At 52.7% G+C, this 23567-nt stretch overlaps 1 long non-coding RNA gene across 1 annotated transcript; it reads right to left on the bottom strand.

The window, feature by feature from the left end:
• Nucleotides 1-11754: 11754 nt before the first annotated feature.
• On the bottom strand, nt 11755-12523 carry LOC119158058. Its single transcript, XR_005107744.1, has 3 exons — nt 12425-12523; nt 12049-12108; nt 11755-11961 (listed from the first exon to the last, which is right to left on the bottom strand). It is a non-coding gene; the product is annotated as an uncharacterized LOC119158058 (long non-coding RNA).
• Between the last annotated feature and the right edge of the window lie 11044 nt (nt 12524-23567).

Here is a 23567-nt window from a genome sequence, read left to right as displayed (position 1 = left end):
GAGGAAAGTTCTGGCTGCAAGAGAACACAAGCTGATCAGGTCTTGGGATCCACTGACATCAACAGAAAATGAGTTTAAAATAGGACAAAGATAATGGTGGCAGTGGGAGATGGGGACCTCTAACTGAAATAGTTCTGCCCCAAAGAGGCCAAAATCCCACTTGGGGAGCATGCGTAGTCCGTAAAACACTTCAGCAGTGCTACTGAGGATGCGTACGCGTTTGCATTAGAAGCGAGAAACCAGCCACCAAACCTGTGTATGACACATGACTATGCAACGTGCGGCGCTCTGAGAAAGGCCCCGAACCCCTTCTCAGTGTTCCAATTGGACCTAAAAACTTTGCACGCACTTTTTAATCGCTGCCCCCAAAGCGATTTCCCCACAAGGTCAGTAAGCAAGGCGGTGGCGGAGTGGCTCTCTCAGACCCCCTGCCAGCCCTGCCCTGGGTGCCGGTGCCTCTGGCCCTGCCCCAGCAGACGTTGCTGTGCTGATGGAGGGGCTCCCTCCCTCTCCACTGCATTTGCAAAGGGAATGGCTGGCTCACCCTTTGCTGCCCACGCAGCCAGCCCTCACCTTTAGCTGCTGTCATTCCCAGGGGCGCCGGCTCTCTCCCAGCACCCTCACACCTTCTCCCTGCGACACTGCGAGAGAAGCATTCGCCAGGCACACGGGTGCCATCACTGCCCTGCGCAGCTGGGCACCCCAGACTGGCCCTGCCTGACTGCCTCCCTCACCAAGCACCTCCACCTCCACAGTCTCAAGCTCCATCCCTTTAGACGGAAAGGGGGTCACTTTATTTCGAAGTAACCGTTCCTCATGAGGAACACAGTCTCTTCAGGAGGCAAAATACTTCAATAGCACTTAGAAACAAAGCTGGGGCATCTGGGGGGCCACCTCATCACTACTCCAAACAATGTGTCCTTTGTGGAGAAAAACTGAGGAGCTAGACAGTTTCCAGAGGACAGCAAAACCTGACCTGCTGAGAGCTTAGGACAGTGCACGTCATGTTCTTCTTCACACTTGGTGCACGTTTGACAAGCTGCGAGATGATGGTAAATTACTTCCTTCAGAGAGGACAGCAAGACACTGTTGCCAACTCAGCTTAGGGTTTTTTGGCTTTTTTCTCTGGTTGGCTAAGCAAAGAAACGGAGGCAGTTTCGAAGTGCGCAGAAGCACAGCTGCAGACATAATTCCTGCTGTCACACAGGCAGGAGGAGTGAACTTCATCCCTTTGGGTCCTTTTGAGAACACCAAGCACCCAGATTGTGCTGAAGGATGCTTTGTACATAGGGGACCCTCGGAGAGAAGCAAACATGTCCAGTTTTATTCCCTGGGAAAGTGTCCTGACACTGTCCTGCCTCTCAGGTGGCATAGGACAATTAAAATACAGGAACTTATTAGTAAGCATGGGCTAATTCCTGGCCCACTGTGATGCTAACAGTAGCCCACAAATCTCTCAACTAGTTTTGCTCAGCCTGTATTTATGACAGTTACATTGCTCTGTGTTGTGGGGGAAAGCAGATGACACAGCTTGCCCCTTTGATGCGCAGGGCTGCGTTTCAAAGGACTACGACAATCCCAGAAAAGCACAGCATAGAACAGCTTATATGTAATTAAGTATCACATCACGAAACATACTGCATGCGTCTATCCATAAAAATGGGGTTTATGTAGGCACATGCAAAATGGGTCTGCTGCTCAAAACCCAGCAAATCCTGATTTTAAAAAATCATATACTGAAATGTAAGACGACATACGTTTGGATTTGTCTCTAAATCCCCATGTCGATGTAATTCCTTCACTGCCATCTGAAATCGTTCAGGTTAAGGCACTTTCCACGTCAAGCAAAGAAAGCTCAACTCAGAAGGGAAAGATCCTTCTTGATGGGACGCATCATCTGTGACAACCAGACACCTTCCCTCTCGTTGAAACATAGCAGCAGAGTTAAAAGCAGTTTTAAATGCCAAGTGGAGAGGTGCAAAGTTTGAAAACTACAGGACATTCCCTTCCTAGCACAAAATAATCAACTTTTTCCCACTTCTCTGCAAACCTTAACCCCAGTGTTTTGTGTTTTTCACACTGCAGCACAGAAAGCCAGTACCCACAGCTGCACAAGGACTTCCAGTGCCAGTGTGCAAAGCATTGAGGAGTCTGGGCTCAGTCCTGGCAGTACAGGAGTGATCCACCTCAAATGCACTGCACAGTCTGCACCTGGGGGTATCACAGGCCAATAGTTAATCACTGCTTTTCCTCCCAGTAACAATAAAAAGAGAAAAAAAGAAAATCTCCTTACATCCATGGCTCTTCTTTACAGGCTAGAGGTTTATGGAAGTGATGACCCATTTCACCCAACATTCAAGACACCTTTTGAACAATTTTCAGAACTGTCCCCAAACCCCCAGATCTTACACAACAATCAGTTCAAAGAAAGTACAGAGGTCTCTGCGCTACTGGACACATGCAGGAACACTTGTGTTTACTGGACACCTTTGTAAAGGGAAAAGGCATTACACCAGCGTACCAGATCCTCGCCCAAAAGACTTTTCAAACCACCTGTTTGTTGATTCAGTCACTGCACTTCAACCCTTCCACCCACGACAACATCCTCTCAGGGGGCAGACTTGCCTGCTCTTGATCACAGAATCAGTCAGCAGAGTTCATACTGAACCAAGCTAAAAACTGGGCCCAACCTCTACGTTCATGGTTGGGATACACGGCTCCTATCACAGGGCTCACATGGCAGTCCCACCTGGGTTACGTATCTGAAGTTGCATTTCCCACGGGTCAAATATTCCTCTTCACATCTGCCTTGAAACTGAGGGCTCATGGTCAGCGAGAGAAGAGAGTTCCTTGCCTCCTGTGCAGTCAGGCCATGTTCCCCTGCTAAAGGCAGCCTGCTCAGGCCTCCCATTTGTGTACAATCTGTTAAAAGAGTAAAATCAAGTCTGAAGGTTATTCATTTGCTTCCTTAAACATTCTACCATTTGCAGCATTCGGCCCCCAGAAGATGACTTCTGACATAGCAACTTCTCCAAGCAACCCGCTATAAAAGGCAGGTCAACAGAATCACCAACAGCCAGGTCTGTACCCTTGGGGAGACACTTTCAAAGCTCTTTGGAGGATCGCACTGGATCTGTGTGCTTTAGACCCCACTGCGTGGATTTACTGTTTTACTGGCAAAGGTTTTATGTACCACACATGAACATCTTCAAAACACCTACTGTAATGGTCTCATGCATAAACAGACACAATGATCCTCTAATATCACACATGAAGAACTCAATGGATGCTCCTACCAAGGCAGTGGTTCCCTTCTGTAGCCACTGAACAAGCAAAAGGATGGATCAGAACGACATTATCAAGCTCTGAAGCAAAACTTCTGTCTTCCTTTAGCTGTAATTTAGAGCTTCATTGAGTGCTGAAGAGTGTCAGCCTGACAGCTCTGAAGCATGAAGAGCTTGATCCTCTGTGCCAGAACCACACCGGCACTGGCCACACAAGCTGCCTGCGTACTCGCAGGGTCAGGGTCAGGGTCCGGGTCCGGGTCAGGGTCTTTACTGCCCTGCCACCGCAACACAGAAGTGAGGAAAGTGAAATGGAGATAGAAGTGTTCATTCTCCACGTAGTTGATGCTGGCAGCTTCTTGCCTCCAGCATTCCTGCACCTCAGGAGCCTGGGAAATGACAACAAACGTGAAGGTTCCTAAAAATAATTTGCCTAACACACCACAGCGTAGCACTTCCATATGCCCACACCACACTTCTGGCTCCCAGCTGCTCTCCTGTGCTTCCCTTTAGCTACCTGGGAGGCACCTTTTCCATCTCCTCAGATCTCAGAACACCCAACTCATGGCTCTAACATTCTTCCCCTTCCTCTCAACATCTTCCTGGTGGTCTCAGCTTTCTGCCCTCCAGATTAGGGCCTTATCATAACAGGACAAGGATAGCACTGGGGTTTTTTTCTGTAAGGAAGCCAAATACTTAAAACTCTTAATTAAAATATGAAAATTAAGAGGAAGGGAAAAGCCAAAATGACAGCCAAGTGGAAGTTTCATTTGGTGCTCAAACCACCTGAATACTTATGCTGCAGCTGCAGCCGAGAGCTGGCCCTTAGATGGCTGATCAGGATAAAGCCCCAAATCCTGCCACTAAGGTTTCAAATGACAAAATAACATCATCTAAGGGAAGGCAAAATGGATAAACACAAACATCGCCGTATGTTTACAGGGCCTTCACAGCACAGTGGTTCTCTGATGGCACCCAGAACTTAGCAGTATGAAGAATTACAAAGGTCAAGTGCTATTTATAAGCAATGCACCCTTAAATCAACACTAGTGACAAAAGAGCCAAGCACTTGACTTGCAGAACGGCAGATGATTCGTGACTTTCTCCACAGCTTCTACTACTGATGAAGCTTACAACCACCTCACCATTTGGGAACGACATCCGTTGCTAGTGTTGCTCTGGTTGGAAACTCAGCAGGCTGGCACGTTCATTCCTTCAGAGCCAGAAGGAATTTGTCATTACAGGAATTCTCATGCCACTGAACTGGCAGCAAGGTACACAAGCCTCTTAATCTCTTTTTATACTTCTACACTTGTGCCATAAAACCATTCTCCACTCTCCATCTCACCACCTCTCCAAGCAGAAAAGTCCCATCTGCCACACACTTGTCACAAACTTCGTAGGATATGACACAGGTTTCAAATACATCAGAAAGTATCAAATCAGAAACTTTAAAACATAAAAGAAAATTAAAAAAAGGTGGCAGTGGGAAATTATTTTCTACCTTTAGGTGTTAGGTTCACAAGCTGCTAGTAGTTAACATTAACGGCTCACTATTTCAAGGTCATGATGGCAACAGTTCTGCAATGTGTGGATATCAGCAAGAGAATTGCTGCCTTGCACCCGTTCAGGTGCTCCACCTATACCTTGTCACAGATTTGATTTTTTTTGATTTTTTTGTTTGTTTTGTTTTAAATGCTTATCAGGGTAGGATCTGCCTACCAAGACCAGATTTTAAGTGAAGTTACATTATGCTCCTCTTGATTTAAATACAGCAAGATAGCTCCACTGCTACATTCAGCCACAAGAACGTAAACACCTCCAGCTTCATAGTCACCCATACATTATTTTTGTAAGGAACAAATGACTAAACATGGAACAACACTATGAAAAAACAAAAGAATGCACACAATCAGCATTTCCCTATTTGGACCAAAACCCGAACATCTCTAACAGCAGATAAGTCTGAATTAAAAATCAACCACATCCAGATCCCAAATGGGGTAGGGGTTATTGTATGCCACAGACCTGGACTTGACTGTTGAAGGAAATCACGCACTATGGAAAATTTGAGGTGGTTCTGCAGAAGTTTAACTAGAGCCTTGGCAACTTCACTTGGGACATGAAAGGTACGTGTGCTACAGTACCACCCGCAATAAAGGAAACTAGTCTCGCAGTTTGAGTTCAACACCACATCCGCAAACCAAATGAGGCTGCTACGTTTGAGGAACACTGATGGAAACCTCACCTGCCATCCCAAAGTTATGCTACGGCATTTCTTCCCTTTTTGCCAATTTCCTCAGCCTTGGTACATCTTTTGCAGAATCTGAAGCAAGGGCCCACAGCTTCTTCCTGTTTCTAACAGTGAATGTCTGGGTTTCACACGTTGGTTTCTTGTGCGGCGCCAATAAGACCCAACACTTGCCTTCATAAATGCATCCGTACACTAGGCAAGAAAAGGAAAATTACCAGTCACGACACTGTACTGCCCACAGGGCAACAGAGTGCCCCACTCGTAAGAGGATTGAAGACAGTAAATTACCCTCAAATATCTTCATAAAGAAGCACAGTTTAATCATGTGCTTTTAATCTGACTACCGACACAATCTAACAAGAAGACACATTAAGGGAAGCAGAGCTGTAGTTAAAAAAGTGGGGCTTCTCTTTCCTCTCCTGAGGGTTTACCATCCAGAGCTGGCTGAAGTTCTGAACCTGTAAACCGCTCCCCCATGCTTGTATGCTCGCTCTGGGAAACAAAGACGGCCGTTTGAATTCTTTTGCAGGTACAATCTTTCTTTACTTTTGAGTTGGAATGAAATGAAAAGCTACCAGCAGTCCCACTTACCGCACCATAGAGACACACCTATGGTCCATGCACATGCCTGCCCAGAAACGCATGCAGAGGGAAACCATCCCTTGGGTATCAAACACAGAAACAGCACTGAAAACCTTGACTTCTGAGAGTCCCTGCAGCGTTCTCCCAGGTCAATACACAGCATGCTTGTGGCAGGATCACCATGCGTGTGCGTCACTTGCTTTCATTTCCATCTTCATCTCTAACCTGGCACTTGCCACCTCCAGAATGCAGCATGCATAAAAGCAATTCCGTTTACTACAAGCACAGCACCGTGTGAACCTTCTGCATGAAGCCCGGTATTTAAAGAAATTGCTATAAAGAATAAAAATCTGCCGGCACCACTGACACACAGACACGCTGTGTTTTCTGAACAGGGCCGATACATTAAACCTGCAAACTAAGGACTGGGACAGCTCGCTCCTTGCCCCTCTTCTTTTGCCCTCAGGCTGGTGCAGGAGCTCCTTTCACCAGAGCAGGCACACCACAGACACAGCCTCACCGAGGGGAAGGGTGGGGAGGGGATAAGGGCAGAGGGGGAAAGGAAAGACCCACAGAAGCAGCTTTGCCGCCCACTGCCAAGGCCACAGCCTGCTCATCCTGTCCCCTCGCCCTGCCTGTGCTGGTCTGTGCCTCTGTCCCCCTTCCCGCCCCTCCGCTCCACTCCCTAGCCCTCTCTCCTGCTGCTGATCCTGCATTCTCTGCGGCACCCCCTGCCCCTCTATCTCTGTCCCGCTCCACCCCTCTGCCCAGTCCCTGTCCTTTCTCCATCCCTGCCCAGCCCCTCCTGCTCCCCCTGCCCCTCTGGCCGCCTCCTGTCCCTCTCCGGCCACCCCTCCGCCTTGACCCACCTCTCCCTGCCGCTCGGTGCCTCCCTTCCCCTCGTCCCTGTCCCACGGGGGCTCCGGGGCCGGGGCCTGTGCTTGGGCAGCCCTGGGAAGGGGCCATGGGGCCTACAGGGCCCGGGCTGGGGGCTGGTGTCCCCCCAGGGCCCAACTGCAGGGCAGCGATGTCCCATGGCCTGCTGGGAGAAGGCGTGCCCCGGGGCATGCTGGGAGCTGTAGGCCCGGGGCTGCCCCATGGCCAGGTTGGTCCCGGGGCATGCTGGGAGCTGTAGGCCCGGGGCTGCCCCATGGCCAGGTTGTTCCCAGGGCGTGCTGGGAGCTGTAGGCCGGGGCCGCCCCATGGCCATGTTGTTCCCGGGGCATGCTGGGAGCTGTAGGCCTGGGGCCGCCCCATGGCCAGGTTGGTCCTGGGGCATGCTGGGAGCTGTAGGCCCAGGGCCACCCCATGGCCAGGTTGTTCCCGGGGCATGCTGGGAGCTGTAGGCCCGGGGCCGCCCCATGGCCAGGTTGTTCCCAGGGCATGCTGGGAGCTGTAGGCCCGGGGCCGCCCCATGGCCAGGTTGTTCCCAGAGCATGCTGGGAGCTGTAGGCCCGGGGCCGCCCCATGGCCAGGTTGTTCCCGGGGCATGCTGGGAGCTGTAGGCCCGGGGCCGCCCCATGGCCAGGTTGTTCCCGGGGCATGCTGGGAGCTGCCATTTCCCACCCTCACCCTCCTGGCAGCCGTGTTGGGCTGGGCAGGCACAGCCTGTGCTGGGGCTGTGGCCCGGCTGAGGGGATCTGTGGCTGGCCGTGGGGCGAGGGATGCCCCTTGGGCTGGCACAGGGGTGTCTGCTGCCTGCTGGCTGCCCGGGGGTTCTGTGGGGAGGTTCCAGCCCCCCGCTGTGCCAGGCCCCGGGGCAGCTGGAGTCAGGCCTGGCCGGGGCAGCCCTGGGAGTGAGCTGAGAGCCAAGGAGGGAAAGAGGCGCCGGCAGGTGCCCCGGGCACCCCGACTCACAGAGCCCCCTGGAGCCGCCCCGGCGTCTGTAGGTCCTGCAGGAATAGGGCCAGCATGTTTTTCTGCTGACTCTGACAGGGCTCTGGCTACACCTGTCCTGCTGAGGGACTGGGAATATGCAGCTGCCTGGGAGAGTCACCAGCCAGAGTATGAGTGCTCCAGCCTTGTTTCCCTTGCTAGAAAACACTTCATTTTTAAATACAGCCTCTCAGCGGCGAGATCCAGGCAGTCGGGATTGCTTCCTGTAGGGAGCAGCCTGGTGACTCGAGGCTGCTGCCTTCAGTGGCAGAGCTGGACGCTTCTCCTCGCTGACAGGATTAAGTTATGAAGAATCACTCGGAGAGGCTGCAGCTAAAGCAGTGATTAACTCGACCTATTGAATAAGCTCAGTAAGGGGTGGCAGCTTTCTGAGGCACCTGGGCTATACCGATAGATGAGGGTAGTGGGGTAACGGTGCGTTGCCTTCAAGACCATACAGCACAGAGAATAAATGAAGTTCTATAACCACACGTAGAGTACAGGTGCCCCAGGAAAGTTCAGCTGAAGTTCACCAGGTTGTTGACCACCAACGATCTCTAAAGACCCCAAGAAAGGCCCCCAGGAACAAAGTGACATGTGCAAGTGCCTTATGCATATGTAAATAATTTTGAGGAAGTAGTTAGTGCAAAGTACATCTTCCCATCTGAACATGCTCAGAAAGGACCCTGAGGGGCTGGATATTGAACGGTGGAGTGCGTTGATGGGTCGTAGCATGTTTTTTTTCCTTCTCACACAAAATTCATTTTGTTTTGTGGGTAAGCAAAACTGCATATTGCAATGTGTTTCCTTGATTGGTAGTTTTTGCATAACACGTGGGATCTCCAAACCTGCAAACCTGTTCTGCAAACGTGTTATGCAGTTTAAACCCTGGTGCCTGAAAACCCCAACAAGGACACATGCCTGGAATAAGGGTTCGCAAGTCTGGGGTGTACCATGGTTCTATTCCACGATTCACAACAAATCGTTCACGAACAATTCCTGAGCGCAGTGTTCTGATGGGGTGGGGGACTTATTCCCATGTTTCAACTCTGTTATCTAGTTTGGACAAAAATGTTTAAGGCACCAAGGCTATACCCCATTTATTAGCCATTTGAATATGCCAACCTGGGGATAACATGACTTTCTGTTTGTGGTGTATGGATTCACCGTGGGGTCTCAATACATACCAGTTCCCCCCTTTGCAAGGGGCACAGATCCCCTGCCCAGTAGGCAGCTCGTTGAGGGGCCCACCAGGACCTTCTCTGCCAAGCTTCTTTCCAGCAAGGTGGCCCCCGCCTGTGCTTGTTCCTCCTGGGCTTGCTCCTCCCCAGGGGCCGGAGCTGGCACTTGTTGGACCTCATGAGGTTCCTGCTGGCACCTTTCTCCAGCCCAGCCCGGTCCCCACATGCCAGCACAACCAGTGTGGTACCAGACACCCCCACCCCCCATTCTGTGGGTGCCAGCAGTGCCCAATGCCAGACCATCCCCACTGGGTTCAGGCACTGAGGGTGAAGCAGCCCCAGCTGCAGGATGGATGGATGAGCTCCACAGATAGATCCATGGATAGAGGAAAGATTTAACATTTCAGATGAGGGGGCAGGCCAGGGGGGTCCCAGCCCTGCACCCCACCAGCTGCTCACTGGCAGGGGAACCCATTGCTCTTGTGGGAGCAGCGCTGCCACCACGGGGGCTTGCAGAAACGGACACAATGGAGCCGGCAGTCGCATCTCCACCAAGCCTTTGGGCAGCCCCACAGGCGGGAGCAGCCCTCCTGCAGGCACAGTCCTGCCCAGCACGGTCCTGAGGCTGCCTGCCCACGTGCCCTGCCCACGGGGACATGGTGCCGGGGACTGGGGTCTGCTGGGGTCCTCCTGCCCGGCCCCACGTGGATGGTGCTGCCCAGGCCCATGGAGCTGATTCTGTCTGGAGTCATGGGGCTCCTCTTCCTCATCCCCATTGGGCTCCTTCTGCCCACCTGCACAGGGCTGCTTCTGCTTGGCCCCGTGTCCTCCCCTTGGTCTTTGTCCCCATCTGCCATCTTCTCCATGTGCGCATCTGCCCCAGCAGCTCCACTCTAAGGCCCTGGGGAAACCCTCTGGGCTCCAGCAGCCCTGGCTAGAGCTGCTCCTCTTTCCTGCTGCTCCTCTTTCCTGGCGGGGGGGAGGGAGACAACTGTGGGGTGGTGGTGTGCGTGGTGTGTGTCCCACTACAGACCGCCTCTTGCCACTTGGCCATCATTACTTGCAGAAACTTTTGGTACTGCCTGGTCACTATGAGGGTGCCCTGGATGATGCGGATGAGCTCCTCAGTGAGGTTCTGTGTGACCGTGGCCATGGCTGAGGGGCTGCCGGGGGTGGCTGCACATCGATGGGGCTCTACGCCCTGTCCCTGCCATCCAATGGGGAACTCCTCATGCTTTGGCATCCCTGCCATCCACAAGGAATTCCTGCTCTGGCAGCTCCAGGGAGAGGCCCTGGCCAAGGGCAATTCCCAGCTTCCCACTGGCACCCAGGTTGCCCTGATGGACCAGGAAGGTGCAGTGCCGGGCAGTGCCACTGGCTCTGCCATCACACCAGGCCAGTGGTGTGGGACACAGTAGAGGGAGCCCAGGTAGAACGGCCAGTGCATGACAGGGAGGGCAGCAGGGCCTGTGCAGGCTGGTGCTTCCTCCACAGAACATCTGCACTCGCCCTGCAGTGGAAGATGGGGAAGAGAGAGAAGGCTGTTGCCCTGCAGTGCACATGCACATCTGCAAGCCCACGTGTGGAGGTCCAACTTCTGTTAGGGAGGACTGGCAGGTTTCTTGGACAGGCACTGGGAGGGCAGTCAGATGTTGTGTTGCCTGAAGATCCTGACCTCTTCTTCCTCATCCAAAGTGCCAGGAGTCACAGAATCACACGATGGTCAGGATTGGAGGGAACCTCTGGAGATTATCTAGTCCAACGCCCTGCAAAAGCAGGCTGTGCTAGAGCAGGTTGCACAAAATCCTGTGCAGGTGGTGCTGGAATGTCTCCAGAGGCCTCTCTGGGCAGCCGGTGCCAGGGATCTTAAGCTGGAGTGCTGCGCGAGGGTCCCTGCGCTGGTGGGGGGCAGTGCCTGGACTAGCTGCAACGTCAAGGCACTGCAAAGGGGCAGGGAGACGATGAGCACAACAAGCCCATGCCACGCTCCCTGCCTCCCCACATGACAGTGCCTGTGCCCAGGTCCCTGATGGCTGCGGAGGCCACCTGGCCCTGGGCACCCTCTACCCTGGGGTGCGCTGGAGCTGTCTTTGCCCTGGAGCTGTCTTAGGCTCACGCTAGTCCACCCAGGTGGACTAGCCTCCTGAGACCTTCCTTGCACCCCAGACCCCTCTGCAGAGCCTCAAGCACTCAAAGGAAGCCCGCTGGACTGGGGGCCTGCCCCCCTAGACTCGACCATTCCGCTTGAGTCCCCGCGGCACTCCTCCATAGGTGTCTGTAATGCCCCAGAGCCTTCTGTTGCTCGACTAGCCAGACCTTGGGAGCCCTCCCGAGGCAGTCAGGGTGACCCAGGCACTCTGTTTGTCCCCCAGTCCCTCTGGCCCCCTTAGCACCTCTGTACTCTGCATGGAAACCTTCCTGAGTGCATCATGGTGCAGGGACGTGGCAGTGCAGTAGAAGCAGATACTGTGGTGTCGCTGGGGTGCCCGGAGAACTACAGGGAGGTCAGAGCTGGGACCACCCATCCCATGCCCTCTCCTCGCTGCCCGTCAGTTCTACTTGGGAAAGACACCCTGGGTTCAGGCTTCTTGTTCCAGCTTTATTGAATTGCAGCCGTTCTCTGGAGAAGAGCTGCACCTCTGCCTGGCTTAGCAGCACCAGCAGCACAGTGATCGCAGGGTGCATCGTGACGTTTGCCGCACCCTTGGAGTGCTCAGGATGGAGGTGGTCTGAGCTGCCAGGGAACAGATGGAGGGTCCACTGTCTTCCTCCAAGGCCTGAAGGGCTGTGATGGAAAGAAACGGAGCAGAGATGAACTGCCGTGTCTGCGAAAACCACCAGGCATCCCCTCCAGCCCATGCTCCCTACTCACTGCTGCAGATCTCAGCCAGCTTCTCCTCCCTTTGGTCCCTCAGGAGCTGCCCAGCAAGCCCTAGGGACAGAGCTTCATCAGACCCCCCACTCCCCAGCGTGCTCCCAGCAGCACAGCCCCCAGCTCAGCTGGCTGGGCTGCACGCCCTCCTCCCCCTCACCAGGCTGACCCCAGGGAAGAGCAGTAGCTGAGGCCGGTGGGACTGAGCAAGGCAGCCACCGAGCCCACCTGCATGGTCAAGGGTGGGAGAGAGAGGCCAAGGCCCTGCACGGGGCAGCCGAGGCTCTGGCAGCCACAGGGCTGCTCCTTGCTGCCGGTGCAGCGGCGGGACTGGGGCTGGGCTGCCAAAAGCGGGACCCTGGGGGCTGTGGCTCACCGATGAACCTGACGGCCGTTGTTCGCAAGGTGGCCTGAGCATCCTCCAGGTACGGCAGGCTCTGATTCAAGTACTCTTCGGTCCTGCGCCTGTCCCGCCGTAGCTGGAGAGAGCACAAGGGTATGGGCATGTCACACAGCCTCCCCAGCTGGCCGGAGCAGTCCCGCCTGCCAGCACCCGCCGCTGCCCAGAGCCCTCCCTCCCGCTGGGTGCGGGGAGAGGGGTGTGGAGAAGAGCCCTTGGGGCTCTCTTCTCGAGGACAGGGAACAAGGATGCAGCTCCAGGCTGTGGGCTGCGGGCTGCAGCAGGGCAGGTGAGGCACAGCTGCAGAGCGCGCAGGGCAGACCCGTGGGGCAGCCCTCGTCCAGGGGTTGTCCTCACCAAGCACTCTGCAATCCTCCATGCCTGATGGCTCTGCAGCAGGTTTTTGAGCTTTTTCCACTTGAGGAGCTCTGCTGCAGCGAGGAGGGCTTCCCTGGAGGCCTGCAGAACAGCAGAAACTGGGAGGTGGCATCACGGACTGGGGAAGGAGACCTGGCATCTCCCTGCCTTTTCCTTTCTTCCTGGGGTCATCCTGCCCTTAGGAAGCTGGGAGGTACCCTGGCCCAAACATCTCAGGTTTTCATCCCTATATCTCTGCTTAGCTTTGGAATCTGTGCCTTGGCCACGCTGTGGATTTGGTCGCTCATGTGAAAGATGAGAGGGAACAAGCCCACTTCCACTTTTGTCTTCACCTGCCTCTTGTTTTTCCTCACCACAGTCTTCATTAGGTCTCTGAAGAGGCTGATGGAGAGCTCTCTCAGCTCGCCGAAGCCCTGGTAGAGAGAAGCAGAGTAGGACTTGCGTCCTTGTAGGTAGCTGTCCCCGACCAGCGCCTGCCTGCCCACGAGGCTTGGGCTCCCCCATCAGCCTTACCACAGCAAAGAGGGGCAGGAGCTTCTCCATCAGCTGGACAGCGATGGGGCTGGCCTTTGTCTTCTTCAGGTGACCCACGACGTTTCGCGAGACCGCCAGGGACTTCATCTTGATATATCCACAGTGCACATCACACCAGTGTCTCCGCTCGTGTGACTACGTCCTCAAACTGCTGTTTTTTCTCACCACTGGCCGGTACTCTCCCCATTGATGACACAGCCAATGAACACACCAACCATTTTCACAGTGAGCCTGTCAGCAGCACCTTATCGTTCCTGGCGATCACCTTCACCTCCACCAAAGGCCCTCATGGGCAGCAGAGACACCACTGTCAGCAACCTCTTTTCTTGTCAGGGCTGTGCTTCCCAGTCGTGTTTCTCTCTGCTGTTGAGGACAGCAGCGTTTGCTCACGTCCTTGGCATCCAGTTTCAGCTTTAAGATTCCAGGTGCCGTCCCCTCGGCCTCGTCTGCTGCTGCTGATCGTTTCCCAGTAAGGGACAGACCTTACGCACTGCAGGTGCTGCAAACTGTGCCTTGCACAAAGGCACAAAATCTGTCTACAGCGCTGTCTGGGGTGCCCTCTACCCTGCCTGGTGAGGCTGCATCTGGAGTGCTCTATCCAGTTCTGGAATTCCTAGTTCAAGAGAGATGGGGAACTACTGGAGCAGGTCCAGTGTATGGATCCAAACATGAGGGGACCTGGAGCATCTCTCTTAGGAGTAAAGGCTGGGAGCTGGACCTGTTTACCCTGGTTTTCACCCTGCCCTGGTAGCCATGTGAAAGACATCACAAAAGTTTTGCTACCTGCTTTCTGTGTTGAGAAATTTAAGTGCTCCCTTTTGCATTCGTACAGAGCCCAAGTGCTCCGTGGAAACCTCCAGCCACAGCTCCCCCAGAGAAGGTGTCAAGAAGGATTTCTCTTGCTGGATCTCACCTTGCCCTGGTGCCTATGTGCAGGACACCACAAAAGTTTGGCTACCTGTTTTCTGTGTTGAAAAATTTAAGAGCTCATTTTCGCACTCGTACAGAGCCCAAATGCTCCACTGAAATATCCAGCCACAGCTCCGCCACATAAGGTGCCACAGAAGAATTCTCTTGCTGTTTCTTACCCTGCCCTCCTAGCCATCGAAAGGCACACTGCAAAAGTTCTGCTACCAGCTCTCTGTACTGAGAAGACTGGCCACTCACCTTTGCACTCATGCAGAACCCCAAAACACGTTGGCAAAGTGCAGCAGTGCTCTCCTGGAGAAGGTGCCAGGCAGGAATTCTCTTGCTGCTTCTCACCCTGCCCTGGCAGCCATGTGAGGCACAGCACAAAAGTTCTGCTCCCTGCTTTTCGTGGTCAGAAAATTGATCCAACACTTCTGCACTCATGCAGAGCCAAAAAAGTACGTCTTGGGCAAGTGCAGCACTGCTCCCCTGGAGAAGGTATTTAGTGGCTTTATTACTTTTGCTACAGAAAGGAGGCGATACAGCTGGTCCTGGGAAAGGAGAAAGCCGACAGCTTAAAACAGGCAGGGGAAGGCAGGGCAGTTAGGACTGCCTTTATGGAGTTCGGCGTTGTTCGCGTAGGCACATACACCTTTTGGTGCGTCAGTGAGTGTAGGGAGTAGGGTTATTGCTGCGAATGAAGAGACGGGACGCAGCTTGATGCAAGCAAATGTCAATTTATTGTACAGAAGCACGAGTTTATATACACTTTCAGAAGCTGCGCGTTTTAAACAGATTGGTTCCTGAAGCTAAGCATTGCATCCTAGGCAATCCCTGATTGGTGGTTAACTGCCATCAATTAACAGCAAGGTGTTACCTTTCCTTGGCGCCATCCGTCTCCCACTCCCCTGTGCTCTGTAAACATGCCTCTTCATGTTAATTGTTGTCTAGACAAGCTCGAGCACATTCCCCTCAGCTAACTGATTGCCACGCATGGTCCTAGTTTCCAGCCCGCTCCTGCAGGTTATGACACTGGCTGCATGTGCACAAACTCGTGCTCTCCGTTATCTATGGGTTGCTTTTATGGCGTGTAGAAACTAGGTTACAAAATTGAGCCTTGGAGTCCAGAACGAGGCAGCACTGTATTTGCGGGAATCCAAGTAGCATCTTCTCTCCCGAGAGCCACACCTCACTTGTCCCCCTTCAAACCTTGCAGCCGGTCACTTGGTTCACATGTTATCAGAGAATACCAAACAGGTGCAAGAACATGCTGGTACCTGCTCCCTGTGAGAGCTTGTTCAGCACTGCTGTCTTTCTCAGCTGCTGGTCAGCCAAGATGACTGCATCTGTGTGTGACAGCTGGCATTCCAGCGGTGACCTCTGCACGCCGCACCAGCGCCAGCAGTGCCGTCTTACTGGCAGCTGGCTGTAGCCCGTCCAGCTGTGTCAACAGCAAAGTGCCGCTACACAAAGAAGTCAAACGCCATGAAGCAGTCAGCCACGAGTGGAGCTGACAGCAAGCGCCAGCCCTGCCAGGCAGCCATGGATGGGAGGAAGCCCAGACAGAACCACCTGTGAATGCCTGGAAAAGCAAGCGATGCTCTTGGCAGTGCCGCAGCCCGGGCGGGTCTCTCCTAGAGAACCTGTGTCCCGCCAAAGCCTGCCGGGGGGAGAGGCTGCGAGTGGGGGTTAAAACCGCCACAGCCCCCCCACAGCAGGGCCACAGGCTGTACCCTGCAGCACAGCTGGTGGGGCTGCCCTGCAGCAGGGAAGGGCTGCGGGTTTCCCTGGAGAAGTGACCCCAAAACGTGAGGCACATCCCAGCTGGGGCTGCTTCTCCCGCAGGCAGCTGCCCTTGGGCAGGCGGCTGTGCCAGGGCTGCCTCCCCCAGCCCGGAGAGCCTCCCCCAGCCCTCAGCAGCACAGGGGTGTGGGGGCAGGAGAGGAGAGGAGGGTCTCCCTGAAACCCCCATCTCAGCTGCTTGCCTCGCCCTGGCCTCCAGGACAGCAGGCACTGGCCCCTTCGGGGACCTGCTGGCAAGAGTCCCAGGGCACTCCCCCTTCCCCTTCTGGGGATGCATCCCATCCGCGCAGCGATGAGCAAAGCAGCAGAGAAGAAGCCAGCAGTGGCCCCTCTCCCCCAGTTCCGACACCCACATTCCTCCCTCCCTCCCGGTTCTTGAGCCATATGCCAGCCTCTTCCCCAGTTCCCAGGGCCATACCCCTCTCACTCCCCGACTTGTGCAGCGATGAGCAACCAGACACAGAAGAAACCAGGTGTGGCCCCTCTCAGCATCCCCAGTGTTTTTATTTCAGGGGGGCCCTGGGGGGAACTCCGTGTCAGGAATGCATTTAACATCTTGGTGGCAAATTCTGACTCCTCTTTGCCAAGTGTGGACTAATTCTACTAACGGTGCTAAACCAGAGGAAGCTGTAAATTCCACCGACAGCGCGACTCTTCTCAAGACACCGTCAGTGATGGCGATTCTGGCCACACCTCCTCTGCCCCCAAAGCTTCTGTCACTGGTTGCAGCGACCCTCACAACACAGGACCAAGCACGGGAACAGGACAACTCGGACAATGATTTTATTGACACTGATAAACCTTTTGATCCAGGTCCTGTAGATCTGGAAAAGGAGCTAGACCTTTCCCCCACCCCCTCGTCTCTCCCGATGCATTGATTGTATTTTGGGGGAGGGTGAAAGGGGGTCTGAGGGATTGGTGACAGGAATGCAAGTGGGAAACACTTCAGTGATGGGTTTTGGGAGTCGCTATGGCATGTGCAGTATTTTGTCAGACAAATCAACCTGCAGAGTGGCAGCCTGTGCAATACGAGGCTGTTACAGAGTTAAGCAAAGCAGTGCGGGAAGGGAGGATTCATAATGCATTTGCTATGTCCCTTCTTGAAGCGATGGCAGAGCCTTATACACTCACACTGCATGATTGGAAGTCATTGCTTTGTATGGTACTAACTGATACAGTATATGATGTGGTTATTTGATTTTTGTGAGCTATGTGTAGTGGCCTTGACTGAAAACCTTAATCGGGGAATTGCTGTTAACTATGAGCAGTTGGCTGGAGAAAATAACTGTGCCGATTCTGTGAGTCAGGCAAGGTATCCCAGGGACAGCTGTTTGCAAATGAATGAGATGGCTATTAAGGCAGTCAGGATGCGGGAGTCTTGCCACAGTCTTGCGGGGTCCTAGAGAGTCACTAACTTTAATACTAACTTGATTGATTGGCTTCAGAATATTTTGCAACAAGTCGAACATCAGGAAGCTCAAGGGTTGCTTTTAAAACAGCTAGCTGTGATAATGCCAATGAAAATTGTAAACGGGCAACTTTCACAATCGCAACCCCAACATGTGTCAAATGATTGTAACGCAGAACTCACAGCAGACTGTAATTCTCAGGCTGAGTTCTGGAATGCAGCATAACAGATTTTTGCTTCTCTGATCTCTTCTGTAAGAATAGTACACGCTCTTAACTTGCTTAGTAAATTAGGCTGCTAGCTTGCTAAACAAAGCAATACTACAAATACTATTTTTTTTTTTCTGACTTATTAACAGATGTTGATTCTGTCCATCATATGTTGCTACAGAACCGAGTTGCTATTGATTTTTATTATTAGCACAGGGACACAAGTGTGAAGACTTTGATAGGATGTGTTACGTGAATCTGAGTGACCACTGTGAATTAATTCACAAAAGTATACAAAACTTAAAAGCCTTAAAACAAAGATCTGCAACAGAGCCAGGGGCGGGATGCCTTTGGTCTCTTCTCACGGCTGGGAAACTTTGGGCCATGACTCAAAGGTATTACAGGATTTATTATAATTATCTTTAACCACCTTAGTGATGTTTGCCTTATGTCTCCCATGCCTTTTTTTTCCTGTATTCAGTGTTTAGTTGATTGTAACATAAATCAGGTCATGGTCACCCAGCTACACACACGCTTTGCCTTGTCGCAATTAACAAGCAAGAAAGAGGATAGAGAATGTCTGAAGAGAGAGATAGGAGAGGAAGCTGGAGAATATTTGACCTAACAAGAGATGAGAGAACAGCTAGGTATTGTGAAGGAGACTAGGAAAGATAAACATGGTTATCTAGTGTTTAATAGGTGTCTGCATGCTTGTAGTGATACATAGCTATGTAACTGCATGAATGATTCCTGCCCTGAGCCTGGTGGAGCATACAGCTGCGGTTTGTGTCCGGGCTCAGAGATGTAAATAGGGGCTTCTCTGTTATGGTAAAAGTGTTTCTCTTTGCATAAAAAAGAGAGGGAATGAGGGGAATGACCCCAGAGGCATGTTCAGAGAAGGCATGTGATGTTTCGAACTTTTTGACTGAACCAGTTCTTTTTTGGTGTGCCCATCCACCTATGTATAATGTTAATCCAAAAGAAGCTGATATTGTTTACACTTTGTCGATAATTGTCTTTCTGTAAATGCTAATGTAGTAGGAGGCTATGATGGGAACGTGTCGCAGCGGTTCTTCTCTTACCCAGAGTAACAGCAGGGAAAGCATTAAAGAGTTAAATCACCTTGTTTGGTAGGCAGTTCAGAATGTGAGTCAAAACTGCCACTGCTTTTTGTTGTTGGTTCAAGGACGCGGCTGTGAGGATTTTGATGGTATGTGCTGCGTGGATTTTAGGCGCCCCATTGCAGCAACATGTTGTCAAAATCTGAGAAAATGTCAGCCTTTTTGGCATCCATTCACTCGATTGGCAGTATTGTTTGTTTGCTATTACCTTGGTTGCTGTCATGTTTGCAAGGGCCCTGCGGAACATGGCAAACCTGGTACTAGCTGTTCAAAAACAAAAAGGGGAAATTGTAAAATTGTACGGAACAGAGACAGTGGGTTATTTTGACATTGATAAGATGTCTTAGTTGCTTTTTTTATTTGTTCTATTACTTATACCTTGTTTTTACTCATTCGGTTTCAAAGGTTCTTTTTGTGCAACAGGAAGAGGGAGATGCAGGAGCGGGCTGGAAACTAGGACCATCCGTGGCAATCAGTTAGCTGAGGGGAATGTGCTCGAGCTTGTCTAGACAACAATTAACATGATGAGACGTGTTTACAGAGCACAGGGGAGTAGAGCACAGGGGAGTGGGGGACGGATGGCGCCAAGGATGGCGCCCAGGAAAGGTAACACCTTGCTGTTAATTGCTGGTAGTTAACCACCAATCAGGGATTGCCTAGTATGCAAGGCTTAGCTTCAGGAACCAATCTGTTTAAAATGTGCAGCTTCTGAAAGTGTATATAAACTCGTGCTTCTGTACAATAAATTGACATTTGCTTGCATCAAGCTGCGTCCCGTCTCTTCATTCACCGCAGGGGCCCTGGGGGGCCCGGCCGCCTCACTCGGTAGCGGGGCAAGGGGAGGCGGCGCGCATGGTCCCCTGAGCCCGGCTCATCCTCCAAGAACCTGCGCAGCCACTGCAGACCTTTGCTGACGTCCGGCAAGTGGCGGAGGGGGCTGCGGTCTCTGTCCTGCGGGCTGGACATGCTGCGGACGCGCTGGCGGGGCACAGGGGGCCTGCGCTCCCCAGCGTTGTCAGAGAGCCTCCGGCGCCGGGGACCTCCGGGGCCCCGCTGCTGCTGCTGCGGCCACTGCCCCTGCCACCGCCACAGCTCTACCTGAGGATGGAGACGGCTGTGATGATGGCGGGCTGCCCCATTGTGGTCCACCTGTCCCTGCAGGCGGCGGATGGCCACGATGCGCCCCCGGCAGATGGGGCAGGTGGCAGCGACGGTGGTGTCAGCCCAGTGCTGGATGCAAGCGTGGCAGAATGCATGCCAGCACGGATCCACAGCAGCGGGGCCCTCAAGGGGACCCAAGCAGATGGGGCAGGTGTCCTCCCGCCGGGAGATCCTGGCGGCTCCCAGTGCTGCTGGCTCATGCCTGGATGCCTCCATCGCTGGTGCTGGAAGTTGGTGCCCTGTCAGCTGCTGGCGGCACTTGCTATCTCACCTGCCACTGGCTGGTGCCGCCGGCAGGACTCAAAGGCTCGGGTGCTGCTGGTGGGACTTGAAGGCTCGGGTTCCACGGGCAGGACTCTCTGGCTCCTCAGCTGCTGGCAGCTCTCAACGTCTGGCGTGCTGTGGCCGGACTCGATGGCTTGGGTGCTGCCCACAGGACTCCACGTCTCGCGCGACGCTGGCAGTGTTGCTGCGCAGCCCAAGTGAAGTCGAGGGGTGACTGTGACCCTCTGGTAACATCACAGTGGTCTCAGGGGTGCACCTACAGGCAGGCGCTCGCCCAGCCTCAGAGACAGACCCTGCGATGCAAAGCCCCTCCGGCAGCGTTGGTTCACACCTCCGTGTCTGCTCAGGCCCCTTTCAGGCGGTCCCTGCTGCTGCTGGTAGTTGTGCCAGCATCACACGCTGGTGCAGCGGTTGGGGATGGCAGAGCCCTCCGGGGGCCACCTGGTGCCAGCCCCTGTTGAAGGAGGGTCACCCTGAGCCGCATGGATGCTGGGCACCACTGGAAAAAGCCAGGCTCCAGCTTCTTCGCACCCTGCCTTCAGATAGTGATCTATATGGAGAAGGTGCCCTGGGCCTTCTCTTCTGCAGGCTGAAGAATCCCATCTCTCCCAGCCCCTTCTCACCGGAGAGATGTGTTGTCCAGATGGTTGGCATCAGAAAGTTTGTGAGAAAGCAATATCACGGCCCAGGCCTTCCCTAGAGCCCCACACCCACCACAGAAAGCCTTTGGAGACAATTGATGGAGAGGCACGTCCAGAACTCTCTCCCACCTCTGCCGTGGGCCAGAGGCAGTGCTAGACCTTTGCCTCCCTCACTGGTGAGGGACTCCAGGACACATTTCACAAAGGTCAAAGGCTGCATCATGACTCCCATGCCAGAAAAAAAGAGCTGCCGAGATCAATCCCACTGTGGGCAGTTTCTCTTCTGTCTGTTGGCTCGCAGTTCTCACCCAAACTCTCGTGCTGTTCTGCACTGAAGCTAGGCAAGGTCTGGTCCTGACTTTCAGGACTGCCCCAAGTCCTCTCAAGTCAGCTGGACGGCACCATCAGAACTGGGTCCTGTGACAGGTCTCCCGGTCCCACAGCAAGATGTAGGTGCTCCCTCCGAACATTTGAGCCGAGTTTCATTAGGCAGGAGCTGCAGTTTTCAGGGTATGTCCCTGCCATGCAAATCCATTCCTGACCCTGCTGCTTCTTGCAGCGTTATTCAGGTGGCAGAGAAGGGTCCGGGAGCTTGGATTGCAACCCAATGCCTACTAATGAACAGGCACCACAAAGCCCCTCTCTAACCACTGCCAGAGCAGAGGGATGCACAGACCACTCTGCAATCACACCCAAGGACACAGCCAGAAAAAGAAAAGCTTTCCTTTTCTGGGGTTGGGTTTTTTTTTTTATATAAATGTACAATCACAGAAGCCTCTCCATAACATTCTCAACAGGACAGGCAGCTCCGCGGTGCTGGGGGCGAGCACAGGCAGCCAGTTCTTGTCTCTGCCGAGCTGTGCTCCGGAGCTGCCCCTGCTCTTGGTGCACGATGCCCCGCTCCTCGCCCTCCGCAGGGAAATCTGGCCCTCCTGGTGTCAGGGTGTTGCCTTTTTGTAGGTGACGTGGAGGTGCTGAGCCATGGGCTGCATACCGTTACAGAAACAGCAGGGAATAACTGCTGCATCCGTCACCGCATCTTTACAAATGGGACATAACAACTCCTCTGGAATGGGATCGTCTGAGGAGGAGGAGGAGGAAGGCTCCTCTGGTAAAAAGGGAGGCTTTTCCTTCTTCCCTCTAGCATAAGCTTCCCTGGAGGAGAGGGGGGTGAGGGGAGGAAAAAGAAAAAAATGAAAGATGGCTAAAGGAAAACTTTTACAAGCTTTGGATTTTATCAAACAAGGGTAATAGATGGAAGCCTTCTCACTCCACATTGGCCTTCTACAATGTAGGCATTTAGGTTACATGACTTTTCTAGAGCCACAATATCAAAAGAAGGAGGGAGGAACAGTTTTCCTTCTGCAGAACTCTCCTATCCATTGGATCAACTACAAAATTAGCTCAGACTGGAAAAATGATTGCTTGGCAGCTAGAGAGCAGGGGAAAGGAATCCCACCTCTCCTTTGCCAGAGGGTAAGTGCAAATTGCTGGATCAGGGTAAAGTTCGTCCCCAAGTAATTTCATTTTGTAAATTAAAGAAGTCTGTGCTACAGCTTCTACAAGAGGAGATCCACGATAGAAAAAGGGAAGTGCTACCGAGTGCATTTTCCAACAGCCACTCCTGTCAGCACACAGCAGTAATTTCTTAGTTTATAGCTACAGGAAAACTTCACTAAAAGTTGGAGGGGGAGGAAATCTCAGTCCAAGGGCTATTTATTAAATTTTGCAAAAAGCCTTTGAAACATAAACCAGAAGCAAAATGAGCATTCAGAGAGAATGATGCCAACTGGAAACGCTACTGAAATGCCTTGCAGAAATACAGGTTCTTAGCATACCCCAAGGTCAGCCAGCTTCCCGGGGCATGAACATTAAGACCACCCTATTTTAATATTGTAAAGTATTGCAGGTCTTAATGTTAAGATACGATGATAATGTTTCCTCCCTCATAATGGCAGAGGCTGGCCACCTCGGCTACATTTTTACATGGTTTATCTCATTCACTTTTTGGTCAGTCCAGTGAATCTCACACTTACACATTAATAGTTGGTATTGCATTTTTCCTAGCCTTTGTCATCATGGCACCCTTTGTATTGGGATCTTTCACCTCCATCATGAAACTCCTTGGAATTCCTGTGCTTCTTTTAATCCTGGGAAGAGACTCAACACTTTTGCCCTGTTAAGAATGGAAATGCAGACATCTCTTATCTTAAGACCCACACTTAATATGACATTGCAGTGATTATTTTAAGCAGTGAAAGCCTTTAATCCTCCCCTTTTACCTAGCATAAGGGTTGCTCGACTGAAATATCTACTTTCTTCAGTGAATATAGCCAGGGCGTACCACAGGTTTGAGCAGTGTTTTGGACTCAGTCATTCTTTGGCTTAACTTCAGGACCCTTCAGGGTGAAATAGCCCTTTGCTCACCATCTGTTCGGAGCAGAGACACAAACCCGCTGCCCCTCCAAAATGCTTTGCAGAGTGAGAGCTTCATTCAGGGCTCTGAATCAGTCCCTGTGGCTTATTGATGCACGGACTCTGAGAGCAGATTGAAGACTCGAAGACAATCAAAGACACCTCAAAGACACTTTACTAAAATCAAGCAAGCCTTTTTACCTTTACAGCGGGCTGATGTATCAGCCTGTGATTGTGCTCAGTAATTTTCCACTG

Source organism: Falco rusticolus, chromosome 15 (assembly GCF_015220075.1).
Source record: "Falco rusticolus isolate bFalRus1 chromosome 15, bFalRus1.pri, whole genome shotgun sequence".
NCBI classification, from domain to species: Eukaryota; Metazoa; Chordata; class Aves; order Falconiformes; family Falconidae; genus Falco; species Falco rusticolus.
Note: the sequence above shows the minus strand (reverse complement) of the source record. Positions and strands in the feature narration are given on the sequence as shown.